We start from the raw sequence: 24,994 nt of genomic DNA, 5'->3' as shown, positions 1-24,994 counted from the left end.
GCATTCTTATACATTGTTACAGCTTTTGTTTCAGAGTGTCGCCTTAATAGTGTTATAATTGCAGTTACAATTTACATTTATCTGGGCTACAGGGTTGAGAACAACACAGTCCAGTGTGGTAGTCCTTCGTTTAATGAGGCCATCTAGTCAAATACTCTATTCAGGATTTTAACATTTGGTGTAGTTGGGTTTATTTGCTGGCCAATCAGATTTTAACAAGCGATAATGTTCTTTTTAGTATTCTAATATTCTAATACGGTTTTTATCGTTGCTTCCCAGTCCAGGGATCCCATGTTCTGTAGAATCTTTTTGTCGTGTGCCTGAGGAAAGAGTTAAATTTCTCCATAAGCATAACTTTGTTTGTTCGTTTGTTCATAACTTCATTTGTGTACAATTCTATGGGAAGGGGCTAGATGACTCTTCCAGGCAGCAATGACAGGAAACCAAGCTGTGTAAAGATATGGGAGATCAAACACCTTGGGGTGTGACTGACACTCTCCACTGGTTTTTCCAGTATAAATGCCAATGGGTCAAGAGGTAATTTGATTTCCACCGTCTCCTCAATAATCCCTTGGAATAGAGTCCAGTATTTTTGGATCACTGGGCACTTCCATTATATATGAGCCATGTCCCCCTCTTGCCCACAATTTCTCCAAAAGCAGCTCAGGGTAAATTTGTTTTAGTCTTTGTGGGGTCAGATACCACCTAAGTAAGATTTTATAAATGTTCTCCCTACATATCAATGCTTTCAACAATTTGTTCCAGATATCCCCACAGTCCTCACTATGTCCAGATTCAGATCTGAGGCCCTTTTTCTCGTCCATCGGTTTCTAGACACTGTATATTTTGGAGATCAACCCTTTGTGGTACTTTCATATTTACATACATTTTTAACGTTTTGACAAGGTTGGGAAATTTGGCCCTGTCATAGTCTTTTGGATAAAATGTCTAAATTGTACATTTTTTTAATTTGAATAAACCCAACTCATGTAATTCAAATTTAGAGTAAAACGCCTCATATTTCAAGAACTCCCCTTGTAGAAGCATATCACCCACTGTTTTGATATTTTTACTTTTACATGGGTCGAATGATCTTGTATTGTATCCGGAAGGAAAATTTGGGTTATCAAATAAGGAGATGAGCTGAGAGGGTGAAGAAGACAATCTATGTTCAGTTTTGCTTTATTCCAGAAATCAAGGGTAAATTTCACTATATTGGGCTCTAGATACTTCTATAGTAGCTTCACATAATGGATTTCTATTGCAGCCCAACAGAATTGACTCGGATCAGCATTCCATATTACAATTTGGCATAGTTATGCCGCCTCATATCGCTTGGATGGGATCTGGACCAGGAGAGTCTGGAAAAATAAGTCTGGGACGTATATTCATTTTTACGAATGTTACTCGACCCAACCAAGGAAGGATATACCAGAGAGTTGTCATAAATTGAACTTTTTCAGGGCTAAAGTTGTGAGTGGAGTATTTCTGGGATTGGTACTTGGACCCCTGCTTTTTAACTTCTTTAATAATGACCCTGAGGTTGGAAAAGAGAGCAAAGTCTCCATCTCAGCTGATGACACTTAATTGTGTACGGTAGTAGAATCAGTAGAGTGCATAAAAGTTCTCTCCAGAAGGACTTGGATGGACTGGAAATTTGTAAACCGCAGATGATGTTTAATACAGATAAATGTAAGGTTATGCCTTTGGGAAACAAGAATAAACAGGCGACTTACAAATTAAATGGGGATAAATTAGGGGAATCCTTAATGGAGAAGGATTTAGGAGTGCTTGTAGACAGTGGGGTTAGTAATAGTGCCCAAAGTCAAACAAGATCTTATCTTGCATTAAACAGGCAATGGATGGAATGGAAGTAAACATAATTATGCCCCTTTATAAAGCATTTGTAAGACCACACCTTGAATATGGAGTACAATTTTGGGCACCACTCCTTAGAAAATATATTATGGAACTAGAGAAAGTGCAGAGATGAGCCACCAAATTAATAATGGGGATGGGTAATCTGATTTATGAGGAGAGGCTAGCTAAATTAAATTTGTTTACATTAGAAAAGAGGTGTCTAAGATGGGATATGATAAATATATACAAATATATTTGGGGACAGTACAAGGAGCTTTCAAAATAATTATTCATCCCAAGGGCAGTACAAAGGACACAGGGTCATCCCTTAAGGTTGGAGGTAAGGAGATTTCGACAGCAACAAAGGAAAGGGTTCTTTATAGTAAGGGCAGTTAAAATGTGGAATTCATTACCCATTGAGACTATGATAGCAGATACAATAGCTATCTTAAAAAAAAAAGGACATCTTTTTAGAAAGGAAAGGTATACAGGGATATACCTAATAAGTATAAGTATACATGGGAAGGTACAATTATATTAGCTAAAAAGCAAAAGAGAAGACAGAGTTCAGTATAATCCAAAAAAATTACTCTGGATAATTCAATGATGATATATGAACCTTTTAAGTAGAGATAAAATCTAAAGGATAATAAAAATATATTAAATATATAGATAAAAGGACAAGGGGACACATTTAAATTGTTATGTGTTAGAACCATTATGTTGAGTTAAAACTATAAATAATTAAAATATATTTAGACTACTTATATATTGAAATAGTTTTTAAAAGAATTAAAAAAGGTAAAATTAGGGATAATTTAAGGCCATGTAATACAGTAATGGCAAAACTCTATATATAAAATTTAAAAAAATGTATATTCAATATAAAAAATCTGAAAAATGTCAGAGGTTGCTTTTAGGATCATTGAAATATCATGCGAGAAAGGCATTAATATCGAAGTGCATATTCAGTGGACTTTACAGTCACATTATGTGACTAAACATAGCCCTCACTAAAATAACTGACGACCTCCATGCTGCCAAAGACAGAGGTCATTACACTCTGCTCATATTACTCGACCTCTCTGCAGCATTTGACACCATGGACCACCCTCTTCTCCTTCACATTCTCCATACTCTTGGTATTCGGAACAAAGCTCTATCCTGGATCTCATCCTACCTCTCCCATCGTACTTTGTGTCTCTTCTGCTAACACCTCCTCCTCCTCTATTGGTCTCTCTGTGGGGGTACCCCAGGGCTCTGTCCTGGGACCTCTTCTCTTTTCTCTGTACACACTCTCTCTAGGTGACCTAATAACATCTTTTGGGTTTAAATATCACCTCTATGCTGACGACACACACATGTACTTTTCAACACCCGATCTTACACCTGCTGTACAAACCAAAGTTTCTGAATGTCTCTCTGCTATATCATCCTGGATGGCCCTCCGCCACATTAAACTCAACGTGGCTAAAACAGAGCTCCTCTTACTTCCTCCCAAACCTGGCCCTACTACCTCCTTCCACATTACTGTTGGAACTACGATCATTCACACAGTAGCCCAAACATGCTGCCTAGGGGTTACATTTGACTCCTCTCTCACATTTGCCCCTCACATTCAAAACATATCTAAAACCTGTCGCTTTTTCCACCGCAATACAACAAAGATATGCCCTTTACTCTTTTGCTCGACTGCTAAAACTCTGACTCAGGCCCTCATTCTCTCCCGTCTTGATTACTGTAACCTCCTGCTGTCCGTCCTTCCTGCCTCTCACCTGTCTCCCCTACAATCTATCCTAAATGCTGCTGCCAGAATCACTCTACTCGTTCTCGTTATGCACCATCCAGACTCTTGCGTTCTTCTCAAGGATGTCTTCTTTCTACCCCCTTTGTATCTAAAGCCCTCTCCCGCCTTAAACCTTTTTCACTGACTGCCCCACACCTCTGGAATGCCCTTCCCCTCAGTACCCGACTAGCACCCTCTCTATCCACCTTTAAGACCCACCTTAAGACACACTTGCTTAAAGAAGCATATGAATAGCACTGTGGATATTCTGAACACATGATACATAAAGCTTGGCCCCCTGCAGACGCACTTACCAGAACTCCCTCCTACTGCGTCTGTATTTTCTCCCTACCTACCAATTAGACTGTAAGCTCCTCGGGGCAGGGACTCATCTTCCTTAATGTTACTTTTATGTCTAAAGCACTTATTCCCATGATCTGTTATTTATATTATCTGATATTTATTTGATAACAACATGTATTACTACTGTGAAGCGCTAGGTACATTAATGGCGCTATATAAATAAAGACATACAATACAACACCGTCCCACCCCCTCCCCCTGCTCAACAAGGCTGCCAGCACCAACCCACCCCCTCCCCCTGCTCAGCAAGGCTGCCAGCATCATCCCACCCCCTCCCCCTGCTCAGCAAGGCTGCCAGCACCACCCCACTCCCTCCCCCTGCTCAACAAGGCTTCCAGCATCAACCCACCGCTCTCCCTGGTCAATAAGGCTGCCAGCACCATCCCACCCCTTCCGCCTGCTCAACAAGGCTGCCAGCACCGCCCCCCCCTGCTCAACAAGGCTGCCAGCACGTCCCACCCCCTTCCCCTACTCAACAAGGTTACCAGCATGTCCCACCCCTCCCCTTACTCAACAAGGCTGCAAGCACTGTCCCACCCCCTCCCCATGCTCAACAAGGCTGTCAACACTCCACCCTTCCCCTCGCTTAACAACCCAGGGCCCAGGTCAATATGTCAGTATGGTGCTCCGGGAAAGCCTGCCTCTACCACAACCCCTTGCTAGTAAACCATGAGCTATTGGTAAGGGGTGTCCATGACTGATCGTGGCCTTCTCCCCTCCACCGTGGTTTATATTGGTTAGGTGGGGGTTAGGGTAAGGGAATGTAGGGGAAGAGTAGCCCAAGGTTACATACAGTAGTTAGATGACCAGTGGGTGTGCGTCCTGCAGCAGAGGAGTGTCCGACCCACCCACACTGTTTTGCTTGGCGTCAGTATTTGTTGGTTAAGCCCATACCGGTAATGCACGGGGTTTCGGGTCATGGCATTCCTATTGGTTTTGACGTTTCATATGTGTGTGATATCTCTTTGTATGTGTAATATACCACAATTTTATTTATATTAAAAAAATGAATATAATAGAAAGAGAAATAAAAAAAAACTTTGAGGTTTTATTAATGACTGTTTCATTTTGTCACAGATTATATTTTTTAAGGAGGTTGCAGGGCCGCGAGAGGGTGGGACAGCCGGTAGTGGTGGCCCGGTGGCAGCGGGGGGCCCTGTGGCTGAACAAAGCAGTTGCTGGTGGGCCCCGGCTCTCCCTCAACTGTAGCCCTCTTCCTGTAACTCTGTCCCACGCCAGGCCATCTGACGTTAGTGCGTGACGGGCCTCTCTGACGACGGTGCGCCGGAAGTGAGCTTGGCCCAGCTTCCGGCGCGGCACCATGAGTGGGCGGGCAGAGTTGCGCTGAAGTCAGAGAGTCCGGCGCAGGGCAGAGAATGAGGAAGAGGCCTCAGGTGGGGAGAACCGGTGCCCGCTGGCATTTTTTTTTACTGTAACGGTGTTTCCCCTTCCCCTCTCCCCCCCTCACCCCAATCGCAGATAGGGGCCATTACAGGGTGTGTGTGTTGCATACCTGCTGGTAACAAGAGGGCTGAGTCGTCCGCGATGACTTTGGGTCACAGGAACAGGCTTCTGGGGTCCATACCCCACATAATACTTAGCAGTGCAGCGCCTCCATCTGCCGTAGGCTCCAGGAATTTGGAGGCGATCTCCCACGGTAGAACTTGTACCTTTCCCCCCAGTTAGATCACACAGCAGGCTGGAGGTATATTGTAAACAGGAACGGTTTATTACTACAGTCTTTCAGTAACACACAGCTACTCAGCAGTCTTCTGTCGGATACAGTCTCTTTACTCTCAGCTATCACTGGAGATAATCCCTGGACCGTCATTACTGGCCAAGGGCACCTGCAGCCGTCCTAACTCTTCCCCACCTCCGTAGCGGAGGCAGAGGTATAATCACACTCACTCCGCCCTGCAGGGAAGAGCACATGGGAAGGCCCCAATCTCAGGCTCCCAGTCGTGTGACCTGCCTTCCTCAGAGGGAAGGAACGTAACTCTAGTCCTGGGCCCCGGGAAATCTGTCAGCATCACCGGAAGGGTCTAGGGAGCAGTGCTCCTCTGGACTAGACCTAGTACTGCCCCGTAGGCCCCAGCTAGGCCCCATCCCTACTAAGAGTAGTGTTGTAGGGAAGGCCCTAGATAGGGACTTTCCCTCTTAGATACTCCTACTCAAGTCACTGCACCGTCGGAGGGACGCCACGCGGGGGCCTGCGGTCTGGGACCAGGTATTAGGCGAGACACTCCAGCTGGAGCTCGCCTCTCAAGGCGGACCGGGACAAGGTATGAGAGGATTTTGCAGAGCTCGCATCGTGGGACCACGGATGCGGATCTACTAAAAGAAGATCTCCACTATACCCTGGTTGTAGCCATGAAGTTACCCACCGTGCACCATCACCACACAAGCGGGGTAGCGTTACCTGACATTCTGGGTGTGGACTGTTCTAAGGACATTGGGTGTTTAGGTGCTTATGGCCCCTCAGTACTTTGGGGGAACAACACCAGGGTGTTGGGTATTGTGTGGGTTTTGCATTGGACATTGTGATTGTTCCTGTTATTATATGTGCGTGTGTTAGTAAACCGTAGTTATATACCTGTGTGTGTGTGTGTGTGTCACTTATTACTGTTATTGGTTCCTGTGAGGGGTTATCCCGCTAACGCTGGATCACTCATAGGTGGAGGTGCTGTACCAAGAGGATAAAGAGCTCACACCAGGCTCCCAGTGGCGGAGGCTTAGGCCTCCTGTGAGCGAACAAGTTTATCAGCACGCATAGTTCCCTTAGTCATAATGAAAGGGGGCTACATTATTTATCATGGTTATATCAGAATAATTGCGGGTCTTACAGTATACCCCAAATATGGTGTGGCGTTTATATATGTCGGTATCTGTTATTAGTCATAGGGGAAGCTAAATGGGGCATCCATACGTCATGTCTCATTCTCACTGTTTATTGGCTCGCTCTCAAGTGAATTCAGTGACATCATCAGCCTGCAAATAAAGCTTCATGGGATTCTGTCTGCCATTTTATTTTATCCCAGACAGCATGGGTTTTCATTTTCCCACCTGGAAAGGTCCTCATGTGAATGTAGAGGGGGGAGGGGGGAGGACGACGACGACTTTCAAAAGGAACAAGAAAAGCAAATACATTCAATTATGGAACAAGGTTCCTCCTCCTGCAGTGTCAGTAAAGTCATGGATATGAGGGAAAGGAGAACAGTAAACCTCCGTACAAGCAAAATACAAACAATCCCCATGGATTGTGTTGCTGTTATCACTGCTTCCAATTACATCTCAGCAAATTTGACATTCTTACCTCAGGTCTGCATAGCAAATAAAAATGCTAATAACAGAGGTGAGTGATAAGTGTGCATGTTTCCTAAATTTATACCTCAGATTTGAAGCAGAGCTGCTTGTGCTTAAGTGAAACACCTACTAATCATACTTTCCGCAAGGGATCCCCTTGCTGACATTTTAATTATGAAGCCATTCCTCCCTCGTGCTGGCTTTTTTTTTTTTTTTTTTAAATAAAGGGCCTTCCTGTTGCTTTAAATCTAAAATTAATGAAGTCGATATTCTCCTCAGGAGCATATGGATCAAAGACAATGGACAAGAATGATAAGAGAAAATATACTGTACACTGGGACGTTGTTTGACAAGCAAATGACAATAAGTCTGTCAGATACTGAAAGGGGAGAGAGAAAAAAAAACGTTCTCTCAGAGTACAAATAGCAAGCTGAGAATTGTTGATTTGTAAGGAATTTGCAGGGAAATGCAAATTGAATTCAAGCGAGGAGGTTTGTTAAAAAAAAAAAAAGATATCAGTTCACCTTCCTGCTAACAGGTTCTTTTGGTAGCACTCACTTGTGAGAGCAGGGTTTCTATCTTTGAGGGGATTGGTGCTAATTACACCTAACGGAGGAGTCATTGCATGCAAAGGGTTAATTAGAAATTGTTATCTTGTTCGTTTACATCTGCGTTAAGCTCATGGAATCTCTGTAATGGGTATTGCTGACCCGAGGAAGAGAGCAGAACCCTCACAAGCTTGTCTTATAATATCTATTGCCAGCCCAAATAAAAAGGTATCACGTAATACTGAAGTACTCATGCAAATAGTGGAACAAGAAACCGTCAGCGGGTCGGGCGGATATTGAGATCTGGCGCTGAAGGCGTTACTTAGTCCAGAGTGACAATAGCAAACGGGTATACCTCTTGCAAAACCTTATGAAGGCAGCCATCTTAAATGTCACCCACAAAATAATGCTATTATAGTGCAATAAGACAGCACCAGATTTTTTGGAAGTAAACAAATCCCATTGTTTTCTAATGGGACCTTCTGTTTGATAAATTGAATGCTATTTTTGCACCTGTTTTGCATCAAGTGACTCTGACAAACAACCCTATAATGATTTCGTTTTGGAGCACTCCGGTGTTTTTACTTAATAGTTCTGCAATTAAGCTAATAAAACCAGTAGACAGGTATATAGCAAATTTATTTAGAAAATGTCATTTAAAAAAAAAAAAATGAAATTGGGAGTAAGAATGAATGTACTTTTAATAGACCTTTTATAAAATTATGCACGGGAGAGAGATTTCAAATCAATAGGCTTTCTAAAAACGTAGCCTAACAGGCTGTGACAGTTAGTAACTTGGAATGAACCTAAGCAACAAATAAATAAAAGCTCGGACGTCTGTACTTCTCTCATGCATTTTTTTTCACTAAGCTCCCATTTATACTAAGGGCTTTTTTTTTTCCTTTTTTCTTTGCGACATGTAGGTAAGAGATCTTTCTTTTATTTTCATTTGCATCGCAGAAAGATTTAACCTTTATGATTAGTCACCGTGCACCCGAGCAGTGATGGAAATCCCTTCTTCTTCCGCACACAATTCATTTATTGATAGTTTGGGCCCATTAGTTGTATTTACCTGTCAGATCTGAGGACGCTAATGAGTTGTATCCCAAGGACTAATGAGAAGTGTAATAGCTAATGCATCGGAACAGGAGCCTCACCGGCCTCGGAATGCAGAGTTTGCAAGAACTGGCTCTGGCAGCTCCAAATATTTGATTGGCCCAATCCGAAAGACACTTAATTACACAAGAGATCTCCTCAATGTAAATAGATGAAAGGGACACCCTCTTTAACCCTTTCAGTGCTATACGTGTTATTGATTCATGCCGTGAGAGAGGAGCGTATAAATTTGCAATGTTTCCCTGTTTAAGACCGAGCTTGCCGCGTGTAGTTTAGCTCGTGTGGTGCCCTTGTACCCTTCTCAGAATGAGCTGGCTGGCAATAGTAAAGCAAAAATGGGTTAGCACTCAATAATAAATTAGGAATAATCAATAAAATGAAATGTAGACAAACCAATTTTGCAAAGCAGGATAAAATCTGCTCTTTTAATGTGTGACCCTCACAGGGTATAAATTATAATGTATACAATAAACTCAAAAAAATCACATAGGATAATACAGTTTGAACACACATATTCACAAAATGCTATGTTTCTGGGTCCGTGGCCCTTTGATCATGAGCTGACACCCTCACACCTTGTGCCATTCCAACAATGACAAAAGGAACTACAGTAGCAACTTTTCAAACCATGTGCCGTTCTTGCATGGCATGTGACTTTCCGGCGTGCCTTTTGCTGGCGCCCCATCTGGGTTTTTTTTTTAAAGGTGTCGTGAACACAACAGGAACAATTCCTTTTCCCGTTTTGAAAGTAACCTCCTGGCAGCTTCGTGTTAAAAAGAGAAAATGATAGAGAATAATTGACCTGCTACAGCACTGTATCCCATTATCCAGCCAGAAAAACCTTTCGTAAGTATTACTGACTGCACCAGTGTATAGTAATGTCATCTCCTTGTTACTGTGCTTCACACCCCAATAGGCTGCGCTGCAGAATGTGTTGGCACTTTATAAATGAATAATAATTAATACAAATACGATTAGTATTGCAAATTATATCACAAATCATGTTAACAGGCTATGTATTAAGACATACAAATGTCCTTTTTGCTAGAGAGGCATTTTAAACCTTAATTAATCCTTTTTCTCTGGCAAATCTTGTTATCGCTATTTTAGAGTTTATAGGTTTTACGCAGAATACGTTAGCACCCCACATATTTAAAAGTACATGCGGTAAGATATGAATTTTTTGGTGGCTTTATAATAATTCCACTTTGGCATTTTGCACATATCTCTAAGCATCAAGATGTGAGGGTCTCTTTTACCTTTATTTTGCGGTTTGATGCATGTCCCCCTCTGGCAGTAAGGGGGTTAATTTTAGCATATCCAAAAGGCAATTGCTGTGCGGGCTAAGGATTTCCGAGCATGGCTTCGCAGACTGGAATATTACTGGCCTACCGTAATTGGACAACAATGGCAGCCAAAAATAAATGGAATGACATTGTGGTCAATACGGAATGGATTTGGCAAATGGCCCCTATAACAGAGCGATCACTGCGTGCATTGATCAGCACATAAGATTGTAACTGCAGACAATTAATCCCTTGTAGTTTGTTGGAAGACAAATACAAATGTTGCCCATGCAGGCAAAGTTAACCCCTTCGCTGCCAAGAGTGCCCAGCAGGACTGTGGATAGAAAGAAGGCCACTTTTAAAATTAAATTCTCTTTTTTTTTTCAAACTCAAGTTGGAGTGAACATTTGTAAAGAAGCCAAATAATGGTACGCTGGGTTTATAGAACAAAAAGTAGTGGTACGCCGTAGCATCTACCACTGCACTGTGTCTCTCAAAGCTTAAAACAATGGGGGCTTATTATATTTCTGCCGAAGTCATTGGAGAATGTCGTCCTAAAACGTCCCAATCGGACACTTCTGGTAGATATAGAATGAGCCCCTAATTCAATGGCGGTGCTGTGACTTCAACTTCTATATCCAATCAAAAATCTGGGTAAAATGACCACGACAGCCTATATAAGCACTCTACATTTGAACAATTAGGGGGGATTCCCAGACTCCAGATAAGGGTTTATTTCTGAGAGAGCGCCATCCGTGTTGACTGCTACTAAGTCAATGGCAGTTAACGCCGGATCAAGCTCCAATACCGCTTATCAGAGCTCCACAAACCCGAAGTTAGATCACTCTCAATTTTATAACAATTCATCGACATCCTCAAATGTATAAAACCTATCTTTTTTTGGTGGGGGGAGGGAAGCATTTTGTTGCTACATTTGACATACGTTTTTAGCCAGAGAGGTTTATGCCACCTGAAACCGTTATTATATTCATAATGAATATATCTTTTTAATCTAACATTGAATGCAGTGCTGCACATAGAATATGGCAGGTGCAATTAGTCCCTGCCCTATAGAGGTTACAATCTAATTTTGATGCCTGAGGCACAGGGAGATTGAGTGACTTGCCCAAAGTCACAAGGAGCTAACACTTAAACCAGGCTCCCTTGCTTCAAAGTCAATGTCATTGTTTTCTGAGTTAGTACGGGGCCACGGTATAGTGGAAGTTTGTTTGATTTACCCAGGGCCGACTTAATGTCGGCGTCATTAACCAGTCCCGCGCTTACAGAGGCCCCACGCTCCCCGACCAAACATCAGCAATCACAGTTTAATGTTGTGTTGGTTAAATTAACCATCACATTTAAATTGTGATTGCCGGGTCCAGAGTAGAGCGCAGGGCCTCTAAGTGCCAGCATCTCCCCCTGCTACCATGTGATGATGCGTCACCATGAAAATGCAACGTCACATGATGCCACGTTACCATGACATTGAAATGTCATGACGCGAGGTCAGGCAAGAGGTGAATCTTGGCAGCAAGAGGGGATTCTGGCCCGGAAGAGGTTAGAGGGCCCAACAAACTCCCTCTGCACCGGGCCCTGCGAAACTCCCAGCCAGACCTGGATTTACCCTCTGTGCAGCCACCGTGTGCATGAATTGCATTACACTGGAGCACAAGAGAGGAATAATCCTTTGAGAACTCCATGACATTGAAGCAACATCATATTACGTGGCACCTTGGGAACCTTATGACATGCCCCAACGTCATTGACAGTTTGTTCGTTTCTAGGGGACATTGTGACCTCCTTTACCGTTCCTGACGCCTGGAAAGATCACGGTCATGTGATACCTACACTAGTAAACACATGCCCTGGAAGTCAAAGAAATTCTGCGGGACAGCGTGCTGAAACCTTTCCGGCAACCAGAAGGTTAAATCCTTTATTCAAACTCCTCATGCTAAATTGGACAGATGCTTTAAACACTTTCGTAGGTGTAAAACTCAAATTAGTGCGTGTGAATGTAAGTACAGTAATGTGACTAATTCATAGATAATGTGATAATTCAAATAGGAGGGAGGAGTAGTCTTGTGGTTAATGGCTGGTCTTTGAAGTTGGAGGCACACCGCTCGCTGCCTGTATGTGACCTTTTGCGATCATTAAGTATGTACCGGGCCTCTATGTACAGTGAAACACACACATATACAGCCACCACAATTAGTCAAACATAGAATATATTATATTACTGCATATGATACCAGTATTACCACTAAATCCTATGGAAAGCAATATCAAATTTTGGGGAATATGTAACAAGATGGCACAGTTTGCTTCTTGGTGCAATGTATGTTTGAATGGGAGTCAAATGTATGAAACCTGCTATTTGAGCTTCTTACACATGATGCTGGTCTCTTGATCACAGGGGTTACAATCATCACCACACCTGTGGATTAGATAAGTATACAGAAAAGGAAAACTGTTGCAGATGCAAACTGTGATATATTCTATATATAATATTCTAAGTACTCCCTATAATTCTTCCTCTTGCTGCTCCTGTAATTGTCCCTATGTTTTCCCCCTCTATCTGCTCCTATAACCACTCCCTATAACACTTCCCCTAACATGTCCTATAACTGCTCCCTATAACTCCTCCCCTAACTGCTCCTATAACTGCTCCCTGGGGTAAAATAACAAAGGAGGGAGAAGGAGTAGGTAGTGTGATACCTTTTATTCGACCAACAAATAGTTGATATGTTACAAGCTTTCAAACCTCTCAAGGTTCTTAATCAGGTATAACTACTCCCCTAACCGCTCCCCTAACCGCTCACCTAACCACTCCCATAACCGCTCCCCAAACCGCTTCCATAACAGCTCCCCTAAACGCTCCGATAACCACTCCCCTAATCACTCCTCTAACCGCTTCCATAACAATGATCCCTGTGTGGCGGGAGGACCATATGTAATTAGCAGCATCAGATCCCCCATGTCCCAATATTACAGGAACTAACTTGGATTAACCTGTGGAACTACTAATTCAACCAAGGAGTTACTCATCTAATTACGTATACTAACTTCTTATACCTATCTTGCTTTGACTTAACAATTCTTTTTTTAAACCATTATTTATAGTACTATAAAAAAAATCATATATACTATTTTTTAGCCCTTAATATATATTTTTTTGCATCTAGATAATATACTCCTATAGTGGGTATTGACATGCTGTTCTATTGCTCCTAAATATAATCTAACTTCTTCCAATCTTGAATTGATCCCAACCAAATCCATCACTGGCACTGATAAAACCCCTAGGAAATCTCCTTGCTCCACTCAATACCCCTGTCTTAAGATGTCCCGAACAGTCCATCCTTCTTCTGGGAGGAAAATAATCCGATTATTTATGCCCTCTTATGTCCCATCTCCCCCCGGACTGCATTACAAGGAAACAAATGTGAAGGTGTTTCTGCGGAAAGAGGGTCAGACGTAATAAATGCAAAAAAATGGGACATCTGAGAAAGCCCTAGAGGGACCAAGACTTCAATTACAAGAATTGGTACCCAGTCTAAGACAGCACTTACTGTTGTTATTTTTTATTTTAATTAATAGCCACAGCTGGAGGGAACCCTTTCTGCGCGGTCTTTTTTCACTCTTTGGGCAGATTTCACCCTGAGAGATAAATAGATCACGGAGCAGGTACATTTCTATCCTCAGTACTAATCATTAGAGCTATTGGATATATAGTTACAGTGGAATTACCGGAGTGAAAAATGGCAAGCACTAAAAGTTAATGTAATATATAGATCAGAGCTAATTCCAGCAACATAACGATGTGTGTTGAACACCAGGTACCATCGCGTTTTTTCTCTCCCCGTTCTGCTTCTTGTTAACCCGCTTTAGGCTTCAAGCCGTAGAGAAGCGATTTGTGAACAGTGTCTGAACCCCCGTGTTCAGTATACTGTGAAATGGGATCACACAAGGGTTCTCAACTCCAGTAGTTCTCCAGACCCCCCCCCCCCCAACAGGTCAGGGGTTAATGATATCCTTGCTTCAGCCCAGGTGGCTCAGTAAGTCTCTGCTTCAGAGCAGGGCTGAAGCAGGGATAAAAGAGTAGTGGCATTCCCTTGACGTGTTGGTGCACTACTTATAGATACCTGCCCGGGCTCCAGCCACGAGTGCCGCTATACAACTGAAGTGGATCCGCCTAATCCGATGAGACGTCCTCCTACGCGTGGGGTGAATTCCAGCATGGATAATATCACCATGCGCCGTACCGTCTGTACCTTGAAGAGAATCCGTCTGCAGCCGGTAGGCCGCAGTCACTGCTTGGCATTGCCTCCGTGAAGATAGTCTCTATATAACTGAGGGGTCTGACCCCAGACCCAGGAATCAGGCTGCGCGACACTGAGTGTCCCTTTAACTTAACCCAAACAGCTAAAGCGGCAGAACCACTCACATAGGGCCTGTCCCTGAAGCAACCACAAACTGGGGGAAGGGTATCAGTTATCTGGGGCCTCTGGGGGGTAACTAGGCCTAGTGCCAGGGGCTACTGCTCCCTGCACACACACCCTAACTCACCCACCTCCCAGCTCCAACTGACGTTCCTCTAAACCCGCGAAAATTATCTCTCTGCCCTTCTCCCGTGACTCCTGGCCTCTCATTGGCCCTTCTGGGGCACCTGGTGTCTTCCTCCCTATGCCCCATGGGAATTGTAGTCCCGTGGAGGCCTTTATACCATTGGGGCCGCGTGCGCGTTCCCACTGCGCATGCGCGACATTGTAATGGCTGCCGCAACTACCGAGCTTCTTCTGCGCTTGCGCAATCACTGCACATGTGTGCGCAGACACAATGGCGGCCCCCGCTAGCCGGGTGTGCCGCAGAGCCTCCCGAGGCTCGGAACACTCCCTGCTCCGGCCCCCACCTTTGCCGTGTGCCGGCGGGTCCTTTGCGGCTTGCGGCGGCACCCACGACCGCTTTCCGCGCAAGGTGTGGAGTCTCTGGCACATCAAGGGGACAGGGCTATACACTCCCCCTGGTAAAATCCCAACGCCCTCGCTTGGATAGCAAACATAACAGAGAATTATATAATAAAAATGCATTGCAAAAGATATACAACAAATCACATGCATTTTTCCAATGGTACCCAACATCATCACGTTGATACCCGAGGCCAGCTGAGTCTCATAGTGGGGTACCCCTAACTGATTGAGTGATTGACTCCTGGGAGTCTTTTGGAGCTCATGATCGGGTGCTACAGTCTCTAATCCCAAACCATCTCCTCCCCCTGGTAGAAGGAATAGTAAGGAGTCTTGGTGCCAGACATTTACCCAGCCATCCGCGGCATGGATGAGGTAGGCCAGGAGGTCTTGCTCTTTTCCTCGGTCCACCACATGGTGAATGAAGCGCTCCATTGTGCGCATGAAGGAGGCAATAATTACCAGAGCGGTCACAGCACAGTCTTTGTTCGCTCCAGCAATCTCTTTAGCGCTGACGTCTTCTGGGGACATCACAATGTCCACGTGCTTTTCCATGTCTTGCAACAAAAAAACTTGAAGGTTCTTCCTGTAGGAGTAAGCACCGTGCATGGCCGCTGGAGAGGATACCTTGATGGGGTCAAATATGCTCTCTGGTCTGCCGAGATCTGCTAGGGGAGACACCTCCACCAGGACGCGATGACGGGGTAAGCCCATCGCCCGGGTGACCATACCTTTAGAGCCACCATGCTCCGCGATCACCGGGGAGCTCACACCCGACACCCCTGGGGCAGTCAACTCACCCCTGTTGTCGCTGGCAGGTACTGATCCCAAGCCTGGGACCGATGGTACCATCGTTGTAGGCCGGACCGGCCACAGTAGAGCACACGGGCCCACAGCAGAGTCCGCAGTATATGAGGCAATCAGCCCGTTGTCCTCAGCTTCACTTGAGTGGTCCGCCGGCAGGCGCATCACCACGGCTGATTGGCTACTGTGGTCAGTAGAAGAGAATGGGGGTAGGGACGCCTTACCCTTCGTTGGTTGAAACATCGGTGGTTCCGTCATAGGAACCGACTCTGGAACCGATTCTGGAGTTGAGTCTGGAACCGCTGTTAGGGCGCACGGGCCCTCCAAAACCTCCGCTCTTGAGGTAGGTAGCTTAGCAGCATGGACCGGTTCAGTAGAGAGGTTCGTCGCATCTTTCTCTGCGGGTTCTGTAGGCCGCAGTAGCATGGGCGCCAGGAACTGTGCCCCGCAGCAGGCACACTTGGGTCCCCAGCTCAATTCGCCATGTGAAAAGTCACACTTGGGGCATAGGTCTCTGACGTACCTTTTTCCTTCCAATCTCACTGTCTGAACCCCTCCTGGTAGCTGATAGAGCTCAAAATTCATACCACCAGAGAGTTTAAGGTCTTTCTGTAAGCACGGGCACAAAACAAACGTTACACACAGTCCTTCCGCTGGCCAAACACCATATAACAGAGGATGTGGTTCACGGCATCCTGTACTTTCCTCAGTGGAGACAGCAGTTACTGATTGAAGCTCACTGTTCGTGCTCCACCTGGTGGAATTTAAAGGAGGGGCGGCACACTCTTTCAAGGGGTGTTTCTGGCTCTGTACTGAGTCACTCACATTGCGGGGGTGGAGCTCTGGTTTTCCCGCCAGTCCCGGACAGATTTTTGCAACACAATTGAGTGCCAGCTGGTAGTCAGCAGCACATGCTCTCTTCTGCTTTGGCGGGACACACCATTTTATTGAGACACTGTAGACTAAAGGGTAACCCTCAGACGGGCCCCCTGACATAAACAGTGTGGACTGTGCCTCTGACAGGCATATATCCTCAGTGAAGGTTACCACGAAAAGTATCCTTTTCCACGTGGACGTGGGGTCTTGTTTTTCACCAATAACACATGCGAAGGACCACCCAGGAAGTTTACGCATATGAGCCCGGACCTCCGTGACGGGTATAAGTGCGGGAAGGCCTCCTACGGCCACCACACGGTGGGGGGCAAAATTTTGCATCAAGCTCCAGTAAAGGACCTCCCGCCTTGACGGTACAACCATGGTGAAAAATTAAATTGGACAATTTGAATGAAAAATAGGACAGGGCACCCCAGGTCTGAGATCTCAGAAGCGCCTCCAAATGTAACGCCTTCCCCCCCCCCCAATCGCAGATAAGGACCATGTGGGGAAATCTACACTTGTGTTACCGGGTGTGGTGCGTTACCTGATAGGCTCACAGAAGACCTGAACCTCCGCCACTGGGAGCCTGGGGTTACCGGATCATTTGAACACAGCACCTCCACCTGTAAGGGTTTCCACCTGAGTGGGATGGTCCTCTTACAGGAACCACAATAATAAGACACGCACACAGTGTATGCTAACAACTGTTTTACTATTGCTTCTACTACTAATCTCGGTACCATGTACCACACAGAATAAGGCATATAATCACATACATAGCAGTGCCAACGTTTATATTCCCCAAAGTACCTGGGAGCTAAACACCAACTCCTTAATATCCCTTATGTCCAAACCCACCCACGTGTGTTGGAGATAGCGCTATCCCTTGACGTGTTGGTGCACTACTTATAGATACCTGCCCGGGCTCCAGCCACGGGTGCCGCTATACAACTGAAGTGGATCCGCCTGATCCGATGAGATGTCCTCCTATGCGCGGGGTGAATTCCAGCGTGGATAATATCACCATGCGCCGTATCATCTGTACCTTGAAGAGGATCCGTCTGCAGCCGGCAGGCCGCAGTCACTGCTTAGCGTGGCCTCCATGAAGATAGTCTCTATATAACTGAGGGGTCTGACCCCAGACCCAGGAATCAGGCTGCGCGACACTGAGTGTCCCTTTAACTTAACCCAAACAGCTAAAGGGGCAGAAACACTCACATAGGGACTGTCCCTGAAGCAACCACAAACTGGGGCAAGGGTATCAGTTATCTGGGGCCTCTGGGGGGTAACTAGGCCTAGTGCCAGGGGCTACTGCTCCCTGCACACACACCTTAACTCACCCACCTCCCAGCTCCAACTGACGTTCCTCTAAACCCGCGAAAAGTATCTCTCTGCCCTTCTCCCGGGACTCCTGGCCTCTCATTGGCCGTTCTGGGGCACCTGGTGTCTTCCTCCCTAAGCCCTATGGGAATTGTAGTCCTCTATACCATTGGGGCCGCGTGCGCATTCCCACTGCGCATACGCGACATTGTAATGGCCGCCACAACTCCCGAGCTTCTTCTGCACATGTGCGATAACTGCACATGCGTGCGCAGACACAATGGCGGCCCCCGCTAGCCGGGTGCGCCGCAGAGCTTCCCGAGGCTCGGAACGCTCACTGCTCCGGCCCCCTCCTTTGCCGTGTGCCGGCGGGTCCCTCGCGGCTTGTGGCGGCACCCGCGACCGCTCACCGTGCAAGGAGGGGGTCTCTGGCACATCAAGGGGACCGGGGCTACACATGTATATCTTTATTCATATAGCAAACTTAGGAAAAGGAGTCCCTGTTCCGAAGACTCATATCCCATATGCCCTCGTACCATCTGCCCGTATCCCATCACACTTCAACCGCAGGCCCCTCTTGTAACGAGGGGGTTAAACATGTCAGCAATGTGTTGCACTGGTGAATGCTGCCGTGAACTGTGATAAGTGGAACTGCCACTTACTCACGTGTTAATTAAAACCCTCCTGTCCGCAGTCTCCAGACACAACTTGCAGTGTAATCTCTAGCCTCTGGTGCATCATTGTATCTGTTTTAAAAGGAATCCTTTGTAATGATAGTGGAACTTAATTAGTTCCTCTGCCAGTGTTGTAAAACATAGTGATAAATGAGCAAACGGGTCCACGGATCATTATTCTTATAGAGATGAGCTTATTAACTGATTATGAATCATTAACAAAGACTACATGGGACGGTCTGATCTAATTCAACAATGTCTTGTCCTGATGCTTTAACATCCATTCCTATAGTGTGTAGATTGTATCCTCTGACGTCTTTAGGTAACCTAATTTCAGAAGTTTCTTGTTATGAATGAATACAGTAAACAAAGAAGCCCCAATACACACAGACAGTTCCAGAAATGCATAAAGCCAATTGTGTGTTTAAACCGGTCCAACCTACAAAGCTTGTTCAAATCATCAAAACAATGTTTTATTTCAAATAAAGGATCGCAGTCACAGTTTTTCAGAAGCTGCTTGTTCAGTCCCCAATATATTTTTGGCTCACATACTGTAATGTTATTCTTGATAAGACTTCCACAAATACAGCTGTAGCAGATGTTACTGTACTCATTAACATAATGCCATGCGTTAATGCCACCCCAATATTCATCGCTACCAATAACGCAGCTCCAGTAAAGACTATAGGAACGTCTGTGCTATCTCTTTAACGCATGCAATATTCTCTGTGTTATTTCTTGCGTTAACAGAGGTAATAACTCCTGACACATCTGCATGGCAGCTTTATATGTGCAATACTTTCAAAATGATGAGCTCAAGCCCCGGTGAGCTTAATATAAAAATAAATGATATATATGTAACACTTCTTCCCCCGACTAATAAAAGAGGGCCACACCAAAGTGTATTAGTTATGTGCAGGTGGCACTCAGGGTCTCTTATTTAACAGGGTGCTGTCATTCAGGCATGGCTGGGATGGTAAGCAGATGGAAGAAATGATAGAGGGCACCAGGAACTTTTCTTTTACTTTATTTACATAGACGGTCAAACAAACTTATTCTCTGGGTGCACATGCAGCATCCCCAAAGAGTCACATGACTTTCACCTTGTTGTCACTATATATGGCAATCCCTTGCCTAGCTGACAGCTGTTCCCACATTCACCGGGACCCATTGGCAGGGTGCCCTCTTGCTTGATGATCCATACCCTATCACCTTAACAGAGCTCATTGGATTCTCACCCATGGAGTGCAGGGGTATCTGGGAACCTCACATTCTTGCAGCTCTAGGTTGACACCCCAGTGCCCTTTCTAGGGAGCCTCCTATGGAGTACCTTGCCATCCCCTCTTGTGGGTAGGACACGCCTCAGGGTCCTATAGAAAGGCCCTATTCTTTAGAAGTTACACCTGCCTAACTGGAAAATAACAATGGTGATCCTACTACTACACACATAGTTTCACACCAACAGGACTCACACCATATACAGTAAGATCCCCCATCTTAGTCTCCTCTTAGGATCAGAACCTAGAATGTTCTACCCTCAATATTTATATCTAGTAGGGACATCACTAGTCACCATGCCTACAGGGGAGTGGCTTGGATATTACCCAGGCATCCTAGGCCAGCTGACAGACTAGACACCTTCTAGAAAGTGGGCAATGCTATGTTTCTGCCTAATAACCCTGTACCATGTTATGGTAGGTTGTTACACTGAAGCTACCCATGCAATTAACCCTCTAGGGCCTAATAATACTTATATGTAATGGGTTAATAGCATAGGGTGCTACATATATATGTACATCACCACACCAAGAACTCTAGATAGAAGGTACAGCATACTAGGTATCGTGAAGAAAATATGTGTATTATGGTCCAAATATGGCACCAACATTTTGGTCTGCTATGGGACCTTCATCTGATGATACATTTCTTCATACTTTGTGTGGTCTGAAGCTTCTGAATAATCCTCACATTTAGGGTCCAAGTTTCACATCCATACGTGAGCATGGGCATCCATACGTGAGCATGTGCATAGCACACTCGTGGAAAACGTTCCTCTTGAGGAATAGAGTGGAACTTTCCCTTGAAATATGGTCTTGTTTCTTCCAAATGCGCTTCAGCCGATCTTCATTCTCCAATTGATTTAATTCAAAAGGTTCCCATCCAGTGTTACTTAGACATAGTCTTCGACTTCTAGTTCTATTCCATTTATTTCATCTTTGCAGGCTTGACACATTTGTTGAACATCACTTTGGCCTTGCTGAGATATATAAAATCATACCATCAGTACGTTGGCAGAGGAAAATATCTTTATACTGTACATTGTCACTATGCATTAACATAACATAACAGTGCATATACTATACCTGTACATCCTCTATGTTGTTTAGATGTGCTTTACATGCTAATACACTGCCAGCAACTATGCACTGTATCTAAATGCCACACACTAGACCAAACAGATGCATAGTGTCTTGATAAACTGACTCCTAGTATATATTTGTCCCGGCAAAAAAACGGGACAAGTGCCGCACGTGCACAGACACAAACCCCAACTGTCCATGCGCAGATGCGATCCCCAACTGTGCATGTGCGAACGGCAAGCACTGACTGCACATGCGTGAACGGTGAGCGCCAATTGAATGAGCGCTTGCTGGCTGCGCATGCGTGATGAGTGCTTGCTGACCACGTATGAGCATGAGCGATGAGCACTTGCCGGCCACCTATACGCATGCGCGAGTGGCATTTGCCGACCACTTGTGTGCATGCGTGATCGGAGCATGCCGATTGCACATGCACGGCCAGCGCACAGAAAAACCAGGACAGAAGGCAGAAAAGTCGGGATCCAGGACAAATGGTCAAAAAAACGGTCTGTCCCGGCTAAAGCAGGACATCTGGTCACCCTAAGTGTGTGTGTGTGTGTGTGTATTGCTTGAAATGCTATTTAAAATGTAGGAGAGTAAGAGTTGCAGTATTTGAAAGTTTTTAATATAAATCCATGCTTCTATCTTCAGAAAAGAAGTGAAGGTATACATCTGCAAATAAAAGCAGTTGTACTGTGCTCCCCTTGTACAATCAGAGTTTGATCAGTGCGTATAACACTTTAATCAATCACCATCTAGCTCTCCTATATGATTGTGTGGAAGGTAGTCAGAAAGAGGCCGCAGATATTAAAAACAGCAGGGTGGCGGAGTATCAAACAGAATAAAATTATTCTGCATTCGTTCTCATAACAAACAATGAGAGAAGCACTTTCATCAATGTAAGAACCCAATCCACACTCAAATGCTATGAAGTTATTGAAGGAATAAGATTTCTTTCTGCCTCATGCTGAGTTTCAACAGAATTTAGCTTTGCTTGGACTGGGCCGGCCCGAATTTCAAAGGGTATCCAGATGTTTTTATTCTCTAAATTTGTTGTGCAAATAAAAGTCTTGATAGATATATAGATAGATCTTTCTGTACATACATATAATAGCTATACTGTATAAGGTGTGTATATATATATATACATATATATATATTTATTTAATGTGTGTTTGTGTGTATATATATATATATCTCTCTCTCTCTTTGAATACCTTCTGGCTTTAAATTTATTGATAAGCATATCTTTTTCTTTCTCAAATTTGCTTTGACGTGTTGCCATTGCAATGTGATGTCACATGCTGCCGTGACATCATGATGCTGCAACGCTGCCGGAGGAGGGTTCCTAAGGTAAGTCCCCTTAACTTTCTTACAGGGGGCCCCCGCTACCAGGGTGCTGCCTTGTTACCCGCTAAGCCTAAGGCTACGGCCCCAGTCACTCCACGCGCGCTGGTGTTGGAGTGCGTGGCGGCACGTGCACCTTGTGAAGCCGCGATCTGTTGTCTGTGAGGTGAAAGACAAGATCGCGACAGAGGGGGCATGGCGGGGGTGCGGCCATGACGTCACGTGGCTGGTTCGCTCTTATTGGCTGAACCGCCCCCGTGATGTGGCCAGCGCTCCGTCGCCACAAGAAAACTTAAAAATCTTGTCGGCAGAAAATGTGGTTGCACATCGCGATTGCTACATGCGCTTGCAGGCAGCTACTGGGACCAGCCCCATAGAGGGGCGGTTCTTGTTCCTGCAGCGCACGCCGTAGCGAGCGCCGCCGTGACCACTGGGGACCCGGCCTAAGGCTACGCTTATAGTGCCGGAGACAGCGACACGATGTTGTGTCAAAACAAATGCATTGCCGCATCGCGTGTGCTTATAGTAAGCGCGACGCGACGGCTTGGTCGCGATCGCTGGAAATCATCTCAATTTGATTTTCCAGCGACCGTAGCCTGACGTCGCCAGCACTATAAGCGTAGCCTTAGGGGGCGGCCCCAGTCACTTCTATCCCCCCCCAGTCAGGCCGGTCCCAGTTCCTACCTTGTCGCGCACCTTTCCCCAGCGGTGCGTGACAGGTTTTCAGGCAGGCAGGGGAATTTGAAATTAACATCTGTGACGGAGGCGTGGCCACGCCCCCGCCGGCGGTTCAGCCAATACGAGCGAACCAGCCGCGGGACGTCAAGGCCACGCCCCGCAAACCCACAACCACGCCCCTTCCCGTCGCAAACCTTCCCTCTCCCCTCAGACCGCAGGGCAACGCTGTGCACGCGACGCCCCCCCCCCCCCCCGCCGGCCGCGCGTGCCACAGTGCTGACTTGGGACTCAGCCTAAGGCTGGTCCTGTAATCTATCTATCTATCTACTATCTACAGTATCTATGTATCTATCTGACATCTACTTAGTTACCTATTAACTGTATCTACCTATCTATCTATCTATCTATCTATCTATCTATCTATGTATCCATCCTTGCTCTCTCAACAATGTGAAGCTGGAGGCATATTGCAAACCAGTAAGTCTAGTCCTCAAGGGCCACCAACAGGCCAGGTATTAGGGATATCCCTGCTTCAGCACAGGTAGCTTAATTAGTGACTTGATCAATGACTGACCCACCTGTACTGAAGCAGGAATATCCTTAAAACCTGACCTGTTGGTAGTCCTTGAGGCCTGGACTTGGCCACTCCTGTTATAGTGGGTCAACATAAGGATGAGCAGGTTCACAGGTTTGAAATTCTAACTTTGTGAAAAAGTTGTACATTTAAAACTATGTAAAAAATTTTTTTTAAATCCTTGCTTATTTTAATGCTTTAAAAGAACAAAACCAGTGGAATACCAGTGAAACCAAAACATGAAAAAGGTTTGAGAACTAAAACGCCCATGAAAGTGCCCACCCTTGGTAAATGATGACAGAAGGTAGAACAGTATGTAGTACAAACACATCCCCTTCACTCCCAGATGCCAGCGGTGCCCTACAATGCAATGTGCTGCAGCATCCTCTGTCAGCGCCAGGCTAATGATTATGATGGCTAAGAACGGGGTCATTAGGAGATGCCAAGTTTCTCCATGCACATCTGCTGACCTTCTGCTGTGACTGTGCAAATATGCTTCTAATAATGGGCATTTAGTTAGAGCTGCTGGGAACCTCGTGGAATGGATCAGTGCTACCCAGTAGCGCAATCACAGGGCGTGCAAGGGTGCATTTTCACCCCCAACAAGAATGCCATATATTGGAGCAGGGCAGCAGAGGAGGACGGGGCGAGGGGGAGGTCCCCTCTACATGGAGTTGCAGATCAGTTCCTAATGTAATGCTACAACTTAGAAAGGCAGCAGGACCACAAGTCCTAGAATACCTTGAGAATAGGGCCCCTAGAAGGAGGAGGTCACATGGCAGGCACTTCTACCTTCTGTAATTTGTTCCCTCGGAGGAAGGACCTGCACCCACTTCCCCCGCCTCTCTCTCTCTCTGTGCTCACTGCCCCTTTCCTGCACCCACTTACCCCCTCACAAGCACCCAATACCCTCTCTTTCTCTGACCCCTCTCTTGCACCCACTTAACACCTCTCCTGAGCCTTGGCCCTCTCTCTCTGACCACTGCCCATTTCTCTCTGCCCACTTCCCCCTCCCCTGCACCCAGTGCCCCCTCCCCTCACCCACTGCCCTTCTCCCCTTGTTGCGCCTTCCTGAACCACTGCCCTTCTGTCTCTGCCCACTGCCCCCCTCTTCCTCCTCCCCCTCTGTATCTCT

The sequence above is a fragment of the Ascaphus truei genome, chromosome 6 (assembly GCF_040206685.1).
Source record: "Ascaphus truei isolate aAscTru1 chromosome 6, aAscTru1.hap1, whole genome shotgun sequence".
Lineage (NCBI taxonomy): Eukaryota > Metazoa > Chordata > Amphibia > Anura > Ascaphidae > Ascaphus > Ascaphus truei.
This window is presented reverse-complemented; position numbering follows the sequence as displayed.